Source organism: Balearica regulorum, chromosome 6 (genome assembly GCF_011004875.1).
Source record: "Balearica regulorum gibbericeps isolate bBalReg1 chromosome 6, bBalReg1.pri, whole genome shotgun sequence".
Lineage (NCBI taxonomy): Eukaryota > Metazoa > Chordata > Aves > Gruiformes > Gruidae > Balearica > Balearica regulorum.
In genome coordinates, this window is record NC_046189.1 from 19687917 (window position 1) to 19703563 (window position 15647).

Genomic DNA, 15647 nt, shown 5'->3' on the forward strand with positions numbered 1-15647 from the left:
ATCTATTTTGGCATGAAGCCTGCTCTGGGAGTGGCTGCTGTGCTTTCTTTGGATTCAAACTGCTAGAGTGTGGAGGGCTTTTCCTCAGGAAGTCTTCATGTTTCCTGCTGGGCCAGATGAGCCAGAAGATCAAAGGTGTCAGTTGCTCACCCTTCCCTAGTGATGCTTTGTCTTTCAGTAGTAATTTCTTTTTGATGGAACTTTGGTGGAACTTGCAGACACATTAAGTACAATTAAGTGTTAGACTTCCCAAAGAATATATATTATGCTATTTTGGCTGAGGTCATATTTTTCAGCTGATCAAAGTAGTGTTCTCCAGAAACCTCTGAAATGTTGATGGTGCTTGTGTCACTCTTACTAGAGTAACTCCAGAGAAAGTGAATTGTGTATCAATTATTTCACTCCTTACTACTGGTACATTATCAATCATAATTTTTACTCCAAATTTACCATCTAAAATAACAAACCATAGGAAAGAGTAGGCTGCGGCAGATAAATTATTTGTCTGGAGTCACAGGGACTGCCATATCGCAATAGTTTTTGTCCTTTTTTTGCTGTATTTCTCAAGCTAAGCAACCAGCAGAGTGAGACAGGAGCACACAGAATCCATGTGCTATGTATGTATGAACATTTAGAGTTTTCTCTTTTATCTTGATTTTATTTATGCAATGTTACAAGAGCTATATGAAGCCAATGAGGGCAGTGTTCAGGAAATATGTGATTGATATCCTTTGACGGTGAAGTCATAAAATTAGACTGTAGCAGTGCACTTTCCTCCATAAACCTGTCTTTTGAGATGAAAGAGTGCTATTCCACACTCATTAAAGAGACCTTCTTCACTTTCAAGTTACTGTGCTCTAAAATTTTGTCAAAGTAAAAGGTAAGATGACCATAATAGGTAGATATTTTCTTTCTTCAAATGCATTGTTTTATGTAACAGACACCACTAATAAGTCAGGTATATATTTCTCCCCCCCCCCGAATCAGTAGGCTGGCTCTGCAAATACCTGAGTATTTTGTTGAAGTCTGTGGTCAGCAGGAGGCAAGAAAGAAAATGTATGGGCAGAATAACTCACAGGTATGCATTTTTCAAGAGGTGGGCATTAGCTAGCATTTTTGTATTAATTTTTATAAGTCAATTGGAGAAAGAAGAACTTTATTGTACAACAGGAAAAAAACCTAAATCACCCTTGGTACAAGCTGGCCAGGTGTTGTTAGCAGCAGAAGCAAATGCAGATGCGTAATAAACTGCTACTTAAAAGTTGTACCCTGTTCATCCAAGTAACAATGTATGGCTGAGGTCACTACTACTGAAAATTTTGTCTTGACCATAACAGACGTAAAGGTTCAACAGCCAGTCCAGGATGTTCCCACTAGTGGTTAAAAAGTCCCTACTTTGTAAGCAGTCACATTACAATTAGATTGGCAATAGAAGGGTCATTGACCATGGACTTGAGATCAAGGCAATTGCAAACACCTAAGAGAGTTAACAATGTAGTAACAATGTATGAGCAGCTGTTCCATAAGATCACCTTTCCTCTTTTGATATAGTTGGTATGTTTTTGCTTTTTTTTAAATTGCCAAGTATATGTAAAAGTACAGTAATTTTATCAGATGAACTATGAGTTCAAATCTATTAATATTCCACTGAATACAAAGGAAGAAGAGAGCAAAGAGACTGTTGTTCTGCTTCACAGTACAATGAGTAAGAGAATTTTGTCTTCCTCTGTACCCTTCCATTCTATATTGGTAGGTTGTGCTCTGTTCTAAAGATTCTGGTGCTGGTCTGTGTTAGAGAACAGATACATAGCTCCAGTTAGTCTAGTGCAGTATTTGCCCATTTAACATTTTCTAAATTGTGAAAATCAGTTATTTGGAAAGCATACGTAAGTCTTCAGTAGTTAGCTGTGTCATGTAACTTCAGTTCTGATTCATACTAAAGTGATAAAGACTGTTTTTGCAAGTATATGAACATATACCAAATCTCACCATTTATCTGTGAGTCCTGTTGAAACATTGGTTTCAAACCAATGTTTGAAATGGCCAAGAATCTAGGGTAATGTCTGGTAACTATGTTTTCAGCCATTCTGAGTCAACAGACTACAAAGTAATGTATTTGACTAAGATTGTATAAAAATCTGGCAACCTGCTAGCAATTAATGAATTGTTAAAAAAGATGGCAGTATTGCAACCTGTGCAATCTTGCACTGAAATGATACTACTTTTGGAAGGAGACAAAGTAGAAAGAAATTTTCATAAAATTTTCACTTGCAATGTTTTTGGAATGAATTATTTTCAACAGCCTGGTTTCCCTTAGCTGTAACGTTATTTAGTAATCTAGCAGTAAGCCTAGAATTCAGTGGGATCTGACGGCACAAAGAAACACAGGGAGAAACCTTTTCTGCTGAAGCTTATTTGGCTAGCGTTCACACGGTATCCCTGGCTTTATGCCACTGATGTTTTGCTCCATATTTCCTCAGATGAGTAGGTAGGGGCAAAAGGAGGAGTGCTTTATTCTCTGATGAAGAGATAGACAAGTTCTTTTGCTCAGGTCAATGGTAAAATCGTATCCTATGTACCTGAAGCTTTATGTCAGTTTAGAATAAGTGCACCTGAAAAGCAAAGTAGTCACACTTCCATGTGCTTAGTTTGTTATGATCTGAAACAGGAGAGGCTGTTGTCAACACAGTCCTGAGTCAGCTGAACCAGGTCCTTTTAACTGCTGATGGTCTGGTCCTCAGTATTAAAAATATTAAACTTTTTTCTTGTAGTTTTATGTATTGTATTGCCAGAATGCCAACTGGAATGCTCTCATATGTCTTAATTAAACAAGAATTTTTATCATATACAAAAGGCCTGGCTAACTGAATTTTGTAGTGATTACCAAACTGTAGGTATCAGGCTGACTCTGTCTTAATATCAGCAGCCTATGGAAAAGTCATGGAATAGTTATTAAAGTAGTGATTTGAAAGCAAGGGAAATGCTGATTCAGAACTAACTATAGGTCAGACCAAAAGGACACCCTTCTGTCTTCAGTGTCCTGGAGCTGAATATATAGAGGAAGTTTTAGAATTTACACACAGGATAGAACTTCTCCAGTTGTGGAAAACGTCATTAGTCGTTGATAACTATGGAAACTCTGCAGCATCCCACAGGCATACAGTTTATATCATGAAGCATGAGGATTGGTACTCCTTATGTGTTTATGACCTACCTAGAGCTGCTGCAAATGTAGCGTGCAGTCACGGAATGGGCTCCTGAGGATCTTCAGAAGTAGACAGTGCTATGCAATGAAGATATGACTATTACATATAACATATTGCAATATGCTAGACAAGTGGAACCGATCACAGGAGAGCACCATGATACACACAGCAGGTGAAACTAAAGGGCACAGGACTGATGTCTTATATAAACACAAATAATTCAGAGACCAAAATGCGGGTAAAATTAATCACTGGCCCTGCCCTAGAGAGACCACATTCTTTGTTTTAAATTTAAAATCAGACTGAAATACATAAAGTGTGTCATTAGCAAAAGGAGAAATGTGGTGTTATATACAATCCTGCCCTTGCCTGCTGATTTTTCTTTACATAATGAATTCAGGAATAGTCTGATTGATTAATTGTATACTCTTAATTTATATATCCACTGTTGCTGATGAGATTATGTGTGTTGTATTACTGTAAGAAGGGAGTTGTATTACTTCTGAATCTAAGACAATGCAATAATTGATTTCCTTATTTTACTGGGCTTGATGCAAGTCATTATAATATTACAGCTGCTTTGAAAGATGATGATTCACCTTGTTTTACTAATTGTTTTCTTTTTAAAAATTCTTGAACAAAATTAAACAACCCTCTTGCTGGATTATTCTGTGTTTTTCTTAGCAGAGGAGATTAAAAGTAACTGTCATAAGTTGTGATATACAAAGTCTCACATCCATTAAATAAAAATGCAGATCTAGTTTAAGCAGAGAACATGTGGTCAGATACAAAAATAAGAGTGAATAATTTTATGGTAAAGCATATAGCACTAGGGGTATATAAGAGACACAAGACACCACTAAATGAAGTGAGATGAAGGCAGAAAGACTACGCTCTTTTTCGGAGCTCCCCAGTACAAGAAAGACATGGAGATATTGGGGCAAGTCCAGTGAAGGGCCATTGAGATTGTTAAAGAATGGGAGCATCCGACATACAAGGAGAGGCTGAGAGAGCTGGGACTGTTCAGCCTTGAGAAGAACAGCCTCAGGGCAGATCTTTTCAATGTATATAAATACCTAATGGTAGGGAGTAAAGGAGATGGAGCCAGACTCTGCTCTGTGGTACCCAGTGACAGGATGACAGGCAATGAGCAACAAATTGAAACAAAGGAAATTCTACCTAAACATAAGAAAAAAAAAAACCTTATTTACTGTCAGAGAAGTCAAACAGTAGAACAAGTTGACCAGAAAAGTTTTAGAATCCCCAGGAGATACCATAACCCAAGAGGACATAGTCCTAGCAGCCTGCTCTAATGGATCCGCTTTGAGCCAGATGATCTTCAGAAGTCTCTTCCAACCTTAGCTGTTGTGTGATTCTATGCTTCTGTCTGTGATGTGTGAAGTTACTTCAGGTCTGATACATGAGATAGTGCCTTGCTTTTTATGAAGGTGGTGGACATCATGAGTCCATTTGGTGGTTGGACTCAATTATCTTAAGGGTCTTTTCCAACCTAAATGATTCTATGCTTCTGTCAAACTCTGGGGGATAGCCTTCTCCTAAAGGCAGGCTACTTCCCGATCTTTCTAGAATAGTGTGTTTCAAAAGTAAGTGCCTGAAAAGGCAGAATGGGAGCCGTCTTTTGAAGGTATGCTTCTTACTTTCCACCTCACAGCGAACAAATAACTATCACTTTATCTGTCATTGATCAGAAAAGATGCAATGTGCTATTAGAGCTTTCCTGCTGATGGGTTTATCCTTCTAAAATATGTAGCAACAAAAGTACCTATAATATTTTCTGAAATCTTCGTGAATCAAATGAGCTATGTTTAGAACACTCCACAAAAAAAGTCTATTGTGGTATTCTGGGCCCTCATCATTGCAGCTGGCTCTCTTTCTTTTTTACCGTAGCTAGTTTGAAGTATCTGTAAAGTTTTATGCCAAACCAGACTATAGGAATGCTTTTATGAACTCAGTTGCATGTCTGTAGATATGCTTTCTGTTGTGGTGCTTTAAGACACTGCAGGATGGTGTTTGGCCAAAGAATAAAGTAAAATCAGAAGTAAAGTGATTTTCCAGGCTTACTTTTGTGTTATCCTATGGCACAGTAATCTCTTTCTGATTTTTAGGTGAGACTACTGAATTGAAAATGGAAGATTTTCATAGCAGTAAATCCAGAAAAAAAGAGGTTTTCCAGAAAATATCAAAGCTCTTTTTTGGTGGATATAAAAAACATTTTCCCCCTCTTTTGTTTTCTGAATTATAGCATTAGGTCTTACAGTAAAGCTACCACTAATGAGAAATATGTAAAGACTAGAGCTGAAGATCAAGAAATGGACATGAGGGCAGTTTGGTAGAAAGACTTGAGACAAGTAAGACTTTAAGATCTAATGGCATATTCCATTGCACAACAGATTACAGAAGACTGTGAGGGAGCTAACAATATGAAGAATTTGAGCTATGTGATACTATGTGGGAAAGGCAAATTTTTTCTTTAACTTAAAAAATACCTGGAAAGTTTCTTCTCCCTTGAATATCTGAAATATTTAGGAAAAAGATGGCATATAGTACTAAAGAATTACTATTTTATTAGAGGATTTTTTCTGACTATTCCAAGAGAGATTTACCACAAATTTTCTTGTGTATATATGCTAAATTCAGATTTTAATGCTTTTCTCTTTTTGTTGTATCATTATTCTAGAAAATCACACAGACTTCCTTTTTGGAAAATTGGCTTAGTATAAAATCAGTCTTTTGTGCTTATCAAATTCTGAGACATTTATGGTCTTTTAATCTAAGACAATGTTTATTGATCTGTGAACTACTAATGCAGTTTTCTTAATCTTGTCTTTTTTATTGCTAGTATTAACAATTTGTTTACTGTACACTTTTAAGTGTCCAAATTCAAAGATTAATATCAAACATATTATACCTTGTTAATTACTTTGATGTTGTCATTAAGCCACTGATGCTTTGATTGATGTATGGATTAGGCACAAATTCTCGTAATCAACAACATAGTGAGAGGATGGTGGCAGTACAACTCTCTCTCACATGTTCATGTTTTCTTTCCACCCTGCAGAGCTTCTACAATGGTAATTCCAGACTTCTGTGTGAAGTAGTGTTGTGCTTCAGAAGAGCTGCAAATTCAAGGAGACATGAGAAAGTTAATCTGTCTCTACACATTGTATTGTATCTAAATGCATACTGGAGGAAAAAAATTAAACTTTCTGGTAATGCTGCTGCTAGGCAAGCATACTAAAGAATTCGGGGGGCAGGGCAGTATCCGTTAGAAATGGACTATAGAGGATTCCCAGCATATTCAGTAGCAACAATGTGAGAAATACTCTTGGCATTGTACTTGAATGCCAGCAGCAGTAAGAGAGAAAGCAGGCAAGTCATTAGTGTACACTCTTGTATGAGCTCAGGTCTTGATTATCTCTTTCCAGAGCCTTCAGAGAGCAGAGGAAAGACGACTGCTAAAAGACCTGTCCTTTCTTAGAAAGTTGGGCTGCATAATTATATAGGTTTACCTGGCCTTTTCCAAAGGGACAAATGGCACCACTTCTCCAGTCCCTCTCCTTACTAGTCTTTCTGTTCTTCCCCTTTTCCTTATCTATCAATTTTTTAAGTGCAACACTTTTAAAGTCCTTCCTGGCACAGAGAGTCAAGCATGTCTGTTTGCGTGAGGGGACTGGGTCCCCCTTGATTCCTGACGCTGGTAACTTCCTGAAGTTGCTGTGCAGAGCGAGAAGATTCTGCTCAGTTTCTCCCTTCCATACAAAAGTTCTCCTGGTCTCAGTGAAATGCTGTGTTCAATCCTACCAGGCTGTACTTGGTTCAAACTTTGTGCCATATTTTTCACCTGAGTGCTTAGGGCCAAATTCAAAGTATAATCAAATGCCTCTCCTTACTAAATCAAGCTGTCCCACTCACTGTAAGTTTGATTTTGACGTAAGGCCAATGGCCTTATGACTGCATGAGAGTGAGTTTCCTATGCATGTGGCATTGCCTGATGCTCAGATGAGAACATCATGTCAGACATGTTTAATCATAACAGTGTTTATTCCTTTTACTCAGAATGTGCCCCCTTCATGACAAATGCATGTAAATGCTGAGATAAAAATAGCATTTGACAAGATAGTTGGGTATGTTAACTAATATTATTAACATATTAGTCAAGTTATTCTGCTCAAAGTAATATGTGAATAGTAGATACAGATAAGATTAGCATAATTTTTTCAGTCCACATTTGTTCTGTGAGGTTTTTGATTACATTATTTTAATTAAGCAATAAGACATGACAAGCACAGGATTTCATGGTGAGTATAGCACTCCTCACAAGGTATTATGAAGCATGTGGCTGAAAGCTGAATGATTTTAACCATTCAAAATGGGCATTAGTAATCACTCTAGACTGACTAGGGGGGCCTTTGGTTTCTTTAATGAAATAGATATTGTTGAATAAGGGAAACATTTACTGGTCATAGTCAGGGCCAAGACTTTGCTCTCAACCAGTGAGAAAGCTCCAATTGTGTTCTAAGGCCTTCTGTGTTGTCTCTGGGATTGGTTTGCTAATGCCAGCACAGTCTAACTTTTAAATGTATTCAGGGCACATCATACTGTCTATGAAGGAAACCAAACGTTCTCTCTGGAATCGCATGTGTCACAAGTCAGAAATAACGAAGATAAATGAGATTATGGACCCAAAGAAAAGCACATATTTTCTAAATAATGCACTCCAGAGATTGGGAAAGTGAAAATGTTCCATTTCTTTGTACCTGTTCACTGGAAAAAAAAAAAAGGGCAAATTAAAAAAAACCCCAAACCCAACCACAAAACAAACAAAACCAAAACCAACCTTAAACCAGAAATGCTTTATGTATAACTTATTTTGTACCTGATTGCATCAGTCTTAAGATATAATGTAATAAAAAGCTGGTGATAACATATGTCTATTTATTTCACAGTCATTACATATTTCTTTTGCACTTATAGATGCAAAGTAACTTGAATTTTGAAGACCAGGGTCCCAAAGTAATTAAATGTCTTGGTTGTGATTGTGTTCCTGAAATGAAAGGACTGAAGTAAACCTGGATCTTATAGAGCTGTGTTGGGTTTTGATATTACTTTGTGGATATTTAAATAGGGAAGAGCAGATGATAACTTCTGGACCTTTGAGCATGCCACTCTCATAGCTCTGCTAAATCCTCACTGTTTCATAAAATGTTGTTGTTCACTGTGTGATTTACTAGTCCTAACTTTTTGTAATAATCATTTAATGTTTTATTTGAGTGCCAGAAAAAGCAAACCTAAGGAGCTTGTGGTTGTTCAGCTTTAAAGCCGCAACTAATGACTGGGAATGTCATCTACCATCAATCTCATGTTCTGTCACCATTGTGGAAAGTCACTTTGAGGTAAGAGAAACGTGATGTCCTCTCCTCCCTCCAAAATCAACCCCCTGGTAGGCATATAAGAATATCATCTTTCCTCATTCTAGCAGCCTGGTCTGAATAACTAGATGGAAGAAAGCTTGAGATAGACTTGAGATAGGTACCGCAGAACTTTTTCCATGTAACAAGTCCCTTTTTTGTGTGTGTGTATGTTGTTATTTTAAATATTAATGTTTTTTTTAATTCAGGCCTATTCAAGGTACAAAGTGATGAACTATATTGTTATATTGCCCAACTGATTTATTTATGTTGAATGTAAACTGTTTTAGGAGAATCTTCCAGATGTTCTAGAAGAATAGGTTAGACCTCAAGACTGGGATGGGGAAGGACCAAGTATTAGCTTGAAATTCCTTAGAGAGTCTGCACAGGACTAAAATATTAGAGAGCTGGCTTCATCTCTTTTTTGAGGAGAAGGAGGTCTCAACATCCCGAATTTCAGAATGTATAATGTCACCAGATACGACATGCTATGTGTGACAAAGGAGGGGACTGAACCAGAATCTCAAGGCCAAGTCTGAGAGATTGAAATCTCCTGTCTGAATGTAGGTGGAATGGAAAGAAGAAAGTGGTTATTCTCAGGATCCAAATGTGTATGTTTCAAGTGATAAAAAAAACTTCAGAAGAATTACTGATTTCATCAATCTTATGCCATTCATTGGCATCTAAATCTTCAGAGTCCTGTTTGCAGAAAACTAAACTTTGAAACCAGTTTGTTTCTTGTATTAACCTTAGTAGTGAGTGTGAATGTGAATTTACTGTTTTTACATACTTAAAGGTAATATAAGTGTGATGAAATAGGGTTAAAAAGTATCATGAGATTTGATAAGCATTCATGCATTTTATCTGACTTGGGGCATTGAATCCATGGAAACATTGGCTTTTACACATCATTTTCTCATTCACAAAATTAAGTAATTACATCCTGGAGAAATGCACTGGCATTGAATATACAGTATCCAGACTATGTCACTACAGGTAGCAGATTGAGTTTAACTAGCCATATGGATTGTAATTGTCTAAGTATGATTAATTCATAATGTTTGTTAATTTTATGCCTTATATTATGGTTTGTTATTATAATGTCAGCCTTTTCTCTCTTTCTTTGTTTCTTTTTAATCTAGGTTTTGATGAGAGCCCTCAAGGGATTTTAATCTTACTGTGATACTAACTAATGATGTCCTTATATTCCTAGGTCTCATCAATAGCTTGTTCCCCTTGCTGGAAGTTTCACGGAAAAGGATTCTGAAGTTAGAACAGATGGTGCATCAGTCCATTGCAGAACTCTGTTTGCAGCCTGAGGAAAACTTTTTATTGAAGGTGGAAATAATGGTTTTCTGCTTAGCTTATTGTAAATTCTAAATGGGGTGATTGAAGACTATAATGATCACTGTTGTTTGATGCCTATGAGTTTCAACATCTGGCTAATGCCTTTACTAGCTGTAACAGTAGGAAAAGGCGCTTATAGGGTTTATGGCTTCTTTCTCTTAAATAGATTATAGCATATGTATATATAAGTTTGTACATACGCACACAAATATATGAGTTTGTATGCATATGAAAGTATATATATACTTAATATATGTAAATCAATGTGTATATTAATATCTGATTTGCACAATAGTGAAATGGAATATTACATAATAATGTAACATTTTCATGCCAACACTGGGCTTTCTTTTTTCATTCCCTGAATTTGATTTCTACTTTAACAATTGGAATTATTTTAAATTGTCTTTTATCTACTCTTGCCTATAGACCCAAGCCATTAACCCAAAGTAAATTAGAAAAATATGGCTTTGCTTCTCCTACAGGGTCCAAGAAGAAAGCACTAGTGAGACTGACAGAGCTGGCCTTTGTGAGGGAGGCTGAAGACTATGTCCTTCAAAGTGGTGGACCTCGTTACACCACCTTTTGTCTTTTCAGCAGGTAATGCGCTAAATCACCAAAGTCACTGGTCTGTTCTGTCACTGCACTATAATTGACTTGGTGGAATCATGATTGAAAAATAATGTTTTCACAGAGAATTTAAAAACTGATTTCTCTACTTATGTTTCTTTGCTTGGTTGTACTTCAATCTAGATAACGACAACAGTTTAGGAAGCTTCATCTTAGAAATCCAGATGATATCGTCTTATTCAGCAGCTTGGCCTGGTATTCTTGTAACAAATTGCCAAAATCTCCAATAGCATTATGCTTTGGGGGGTTTTGTTTTGTAGGGGTTTTTTGTTGGGTTGGGGGTTTTTTTTGTTTTGTTTTGTTTTTTTTAAAAACAAACCTATTTTATATCCAAAAAACCATGGGAACACATACCAAACTTCAGGCACATGCTGTGAATGCTTTGATTTCAATGGAACCTTAATCACAGGCTTAAAATGTTATGCTGAATTTGGACCCAAACACTCAAACACTGCAGTCTGATGGTCACTATTTAACTTTGTTATGGGTTTTTGCCCCTGAAGATATGATGCTTTGTCAGTTTATGTCACATTGGTCTAGACAATGAATTCTTCAGGGCAGGACTATAAAGTACCTGTTGATAAAAAGAGTGGTCAAAGCATTAAGCTTCTGATTAAGGCTATCAGAATCTGGCACATTAATTATCATTAATTACAGTCTGTATCATCTTTCCTGAAGAAAAGTTCATGAATCATGTGCCGCTTATAGTGAATTTACAATTAATTTTTCACTAACACCAAGTCTGAGTTCTGAAGTTGCATGACATTGAAGCCTTCATTTTTCTTTTTGTGTAGCTTTTTAATTTCAGAATTTTCTTATAGTAGGACAAATGTGTGCTTACACAGAGTTTTATTTATAATAGAAATATGAAGAGAATGGCTGCGACAGATACAGAAAAGGATTGACAAACGTAAAAAGCATTTGAAATAACTATGTGGGAAGCTAGAAAACTTATTTTCCTGTATTTCTTCATTCTCTTCAAATTGGCAGTGTATGTGTAACAAATGCTACCTAATGTTATCCATGAGCGCCTTTAATGCGAGCCTATGCAAGTGATTTATATGATCAGATGGAATAGAAGGATGCTGACAGTAACTTGGAGTTCAAAGAACAATGCTGTTCACAAAATGAAAAAATGGTGTAAATACTATGATTCCTATTAGCTGCTGATTTTTGTCCTTTTTATTTTTTTAAGGTGTATGTTGCAAGTCATTTTCCTATACACATCAACTCATGGATTTAATTTCTGTATAACCAAGTTTTATATTGGACTGATACTCATCTTTGCCTTCCTTACAGATGCACTGAAATTCACAGCAACACCCACAAAGTAAGGTTTGACACATTAATTTCCTTTGCAGGGAAACAGTAATAGTGGCATCAAATGCCCATTCATCAGTAAAATAAAAACACTCTACCAATTCCAACATGTTAAGCTGCCTAAACAGACTTTGATGTGAGATATATGCATTGCTGTAGTGATCACCAAGAAACATAAAGTATAAATCAATACATAATAAAGCATCTGTGGCTTGGTGAGTGGTCTTTCTGTTCCACGTCTGTCTACAGTGTTGGCTAGTCATGCCTCTGTGCCTTCCCCAAGCATCTCTGTTTTTTATCACATGGTGACTGCAATGACTGAGATATAATTAGCAGAGTTGCTAATGTCTCAGATGACTTCATATCAGACTTAGAGAATCCTGAGTAGTTAGCAAATCGGACTTGGCTACCTGAGCTTCTCAATGGGATGGAAAGTAATCAAAGAAGAAGAGTGTCAAAAGTACTGGAGGAGGGATGGCCAGCGCTACAAATATGAATCAAACAACAGCCAGAGCTGTTGTGAGCAGCTGGACTGGCTGATCATCCATTTGCCACACAGTTCTCAAAAATTGATTAAAATCCAGAACAAGGTCATGGTAGGCTTGAATTGTCCTGGTGTGTGATGATCCAGTAACAGACTGCCAGATGGGGAGAAAGAATAAGATAGTAATTTGTGGCATGGCAAGGCCCTGATTAGGTTTTTCATACTCTTTGCCCTCTTGACGTGTTTCCCCTACCTCTTTCTTTACTTTTGTACCACTGTTTCACGACTCTACAATCTGAAGGGCTTATTGTGCCTACTCCCCACCAGGCATACAGCTCGTCCTTCTGTCTGCAATCCTTGCTTGCTTATTTGTGCTGCCAGTTATGGAAACTCTATTTTTTATTTTGCAGGTACTTTCCTGAGAAAAATGGTGATACACTTAATGATTGTTTTTGTGGTTTTTCATCTGGCCTAGGATCAGAGACCTCTATGATTCAATTAAGGTCCAAGGCAAGCTGATCTCCATAGGGTATTCATCAGTTCTGGTATCTTGCAGTATGATTGCAGAGACTGCTGCATAGGTTTACTATACTGAGTCCTATTAATGTGCATGGCTGTACTATATTTTAAGATCATAGTGTTTTATTGAAATTGCAATAGGGATGTCTGTGTTACATCAGGAAAATGTAAGCATTAGGGTACTTAAGGTCTGCCTTTCTTTCCATGTGTTTAGAACACATCTAGATTCCTTTTTAGCTCTTCACTTAGATAAACCCCAAGTGATCTATATAAAAAGAGCACTGCTGCAAAGAGCAGGGTTGGACAGCAACTGCTTTGAGGGGACTGTGTATACATCATGGTAATCCTCTAAGTTAAAAACATATGAAAATGTTGTGTCAACACTAGCTCAATCTTGCCTAGATAAATAAAACAATCACTTGAGAATTTCCACTTCTATATGTCCATCAGCTCTTCCTGACGTAGCTTAGTTTAAACCTCTGGGAAGGAAACTCTTCTTTGTACATATTGCTTCTTCTCCCCTTAAAGAAAATCTCCAAAATAATTCGGGGGGGGGGGGGGGGGAATCCTTAATAAATATCTGGGGTTTTTTACAGTTTGTAATGCTATAGGGGTGTTTGTAAAATATATGTGTCTGTGACAGGTTCTCAGTAATCTTTTAATTTTTAAATCTTGTGACTTTTCTCAGTTAGAAGCACTGCTGGCTGTGACAATCTGTGGCTGGAAACGCTGGAAAGGGGAAAAGTCAGGTAAAATAGATTATACTTTCAAATACTCTCCAAAAACACCTGCTTTTCTTGCTAATTGCTTGGTTTTTTAAGGGAAATATTTTGGTAAAACAATGTGTGTTGCAAGTACAGTACTTAAAAAGCATTAGCAGCATAACCTCAGAGTAGAACAACAGATTCTATGAATCACAGTGTGAATTCTAGGTAAGTTGAATAAAATTGGTGTATTATGCAAATGCTGGGGGTTTTTTTATCAGTCGGGTAAGGAAGGCGTAATGTTACCTATATTGTAATGTCTTATCATTGATTTTTAGGGGATATATTTCCCTTCTTTTTGTCCATGCATTTTTTTTTGCATCTCATGTAGGTGCTAGTCCATGCTTTGATTTATTATTCTCTTTATCTTTTCTCTTTTGTTTATTAAGCCAAACCCTTGTAAACAAATGCTAGCAACAAAGAAAATCTGTTAGAATACATTTCAGGTATTGTGAGTTCAGTGCTAACCTTCTAAATTTAATTGTTTAATGCCTCTTTTTCTACTTATGTTTTCTGAACGTGAAAGGGTCACAAGTCGTGAACTTATTTCCAACTTATTTCCGGATAAAGAGAAAATGTAGCTATGCTCTGGCATTGTTCCTGTCATTAGAGACTAAAGGAGCTGCATAAAACCTATACCAACATGAAATTAATGTCATTGTGGAGTGACATTAGTCTGAAGACTGTCGACATATATGAACATTTTGGGTTTCTTCATCCTTCAGCTGGAAGTCTCTAAGATATCTTCAAGTTAATTTGGATAAATGAATGACTAACATATTGGATGATTATGGCTAAAGGGAATCAACTTTCTGACTTCTGCTGAAAGGCCTGTTTTCATCCACTGTAAAAGAATCCTCTGCCACAGTCCATGACAGCTTGAAATAGATTGTGCTTGGTGGAGATATTGACCATATTCAATCGAGTCACTGAACAGTCGTCGACAATAGCGAGGTCAGTGAATCATATGACTGGTACTTCTGTGCAATGCACACTTTACATCAGTTTCACAAACACCTTTTCTTTATATTGGTGTAATCAAAATAAATGTAATCATGATCAGAATATAATACAAGAATACCCATGTATATGAAAATTATACATATCATGCTATATAAGCATTTGTCCAATGCATAGAGCAATCAAATTCATAGCTCAGAAACCTTCACTTGTATGGTGGATCTCAAAATGGGAATTCTTCTCTCTCTACATGTATGTTTGGTGTTTTCTGTGAGGTGCCTGTCATTTTAACAAAAGTGACATGCAGAGTAAAGTGGAAAGGTCCTGTTTCAACCTGGGAAGAGGGTGGGGCAGACAGCTGAATTGTTCCGTATTTTCTATGAAATCTTAATTGATTAGACGATCACCTTTATTCACCATAGAAAGACTGTCTTTCTTTATGATGGATACAACAGCAGGAGAGCAAACTGTTGGAATTGATATACTTTGTTGCTTATCTGAAAGGAGATTTTTTGCCCTAATTTTGCACAATAGTAGAAACTTCCTTTAAATCCCATTTTCCTAACCAGTGCCTAGAATAGCTCTTGTTGTTAGATTCTAAGGACTCTATTGTGGCTTTTAAGCCAGAGCCCGCAGTAGGGGTTGTGGAGGGATGCACCGCCCCCAAGAAACTCCTAGAGGGTTTGTACTTGAGGACAAATCTGATGATAGAATTTAAAAATGGAACAGACCATTGTAGATCATCCAGTCCTCCCATCTGCCAGCACAGGATTTTCCCTCCCAGATATTCTTAATGCATTGTTCAATGTAAAAGTCTCAACTCTGGGAGTTTCCAAAGCCTTGCTTGGAAAATTTTTGCCTCCTTTTTTCCCCCTCAGAAGTAGGGAGGACACAGCGGCAGCCATGACCATACCTTTTAATATATATCTGTGTGTACTTTGGAATGGCTTCTGCCTGCTGGCTGGTGTGAATAGGGGGCAGGTGGCTA

At 37.0% G+C, this 15647-nt stretch overlaps 1 long non-coding RNA gene across 1 annotated transcript; it reads left to right on the top strand.

The window, feature by feature from the left end:
- Window positions 1-13449, top strand: LOC142602261 (uncharacterized). The gene is made up of 7 exons (XR_012835927.1): window positions 1-135; window positions 5333-5422; window positions 8505-8620; window positions 9849-9973; window positions 10468-10582; window positions 11912-11942; window positions 12827-13449. It is a non-coding gene; the product is annotated as an uncharacterized LOC142602261 (long non-coding RNA).
- Window positions 13450-15647: the final 2198 nt, after the last annotated feature.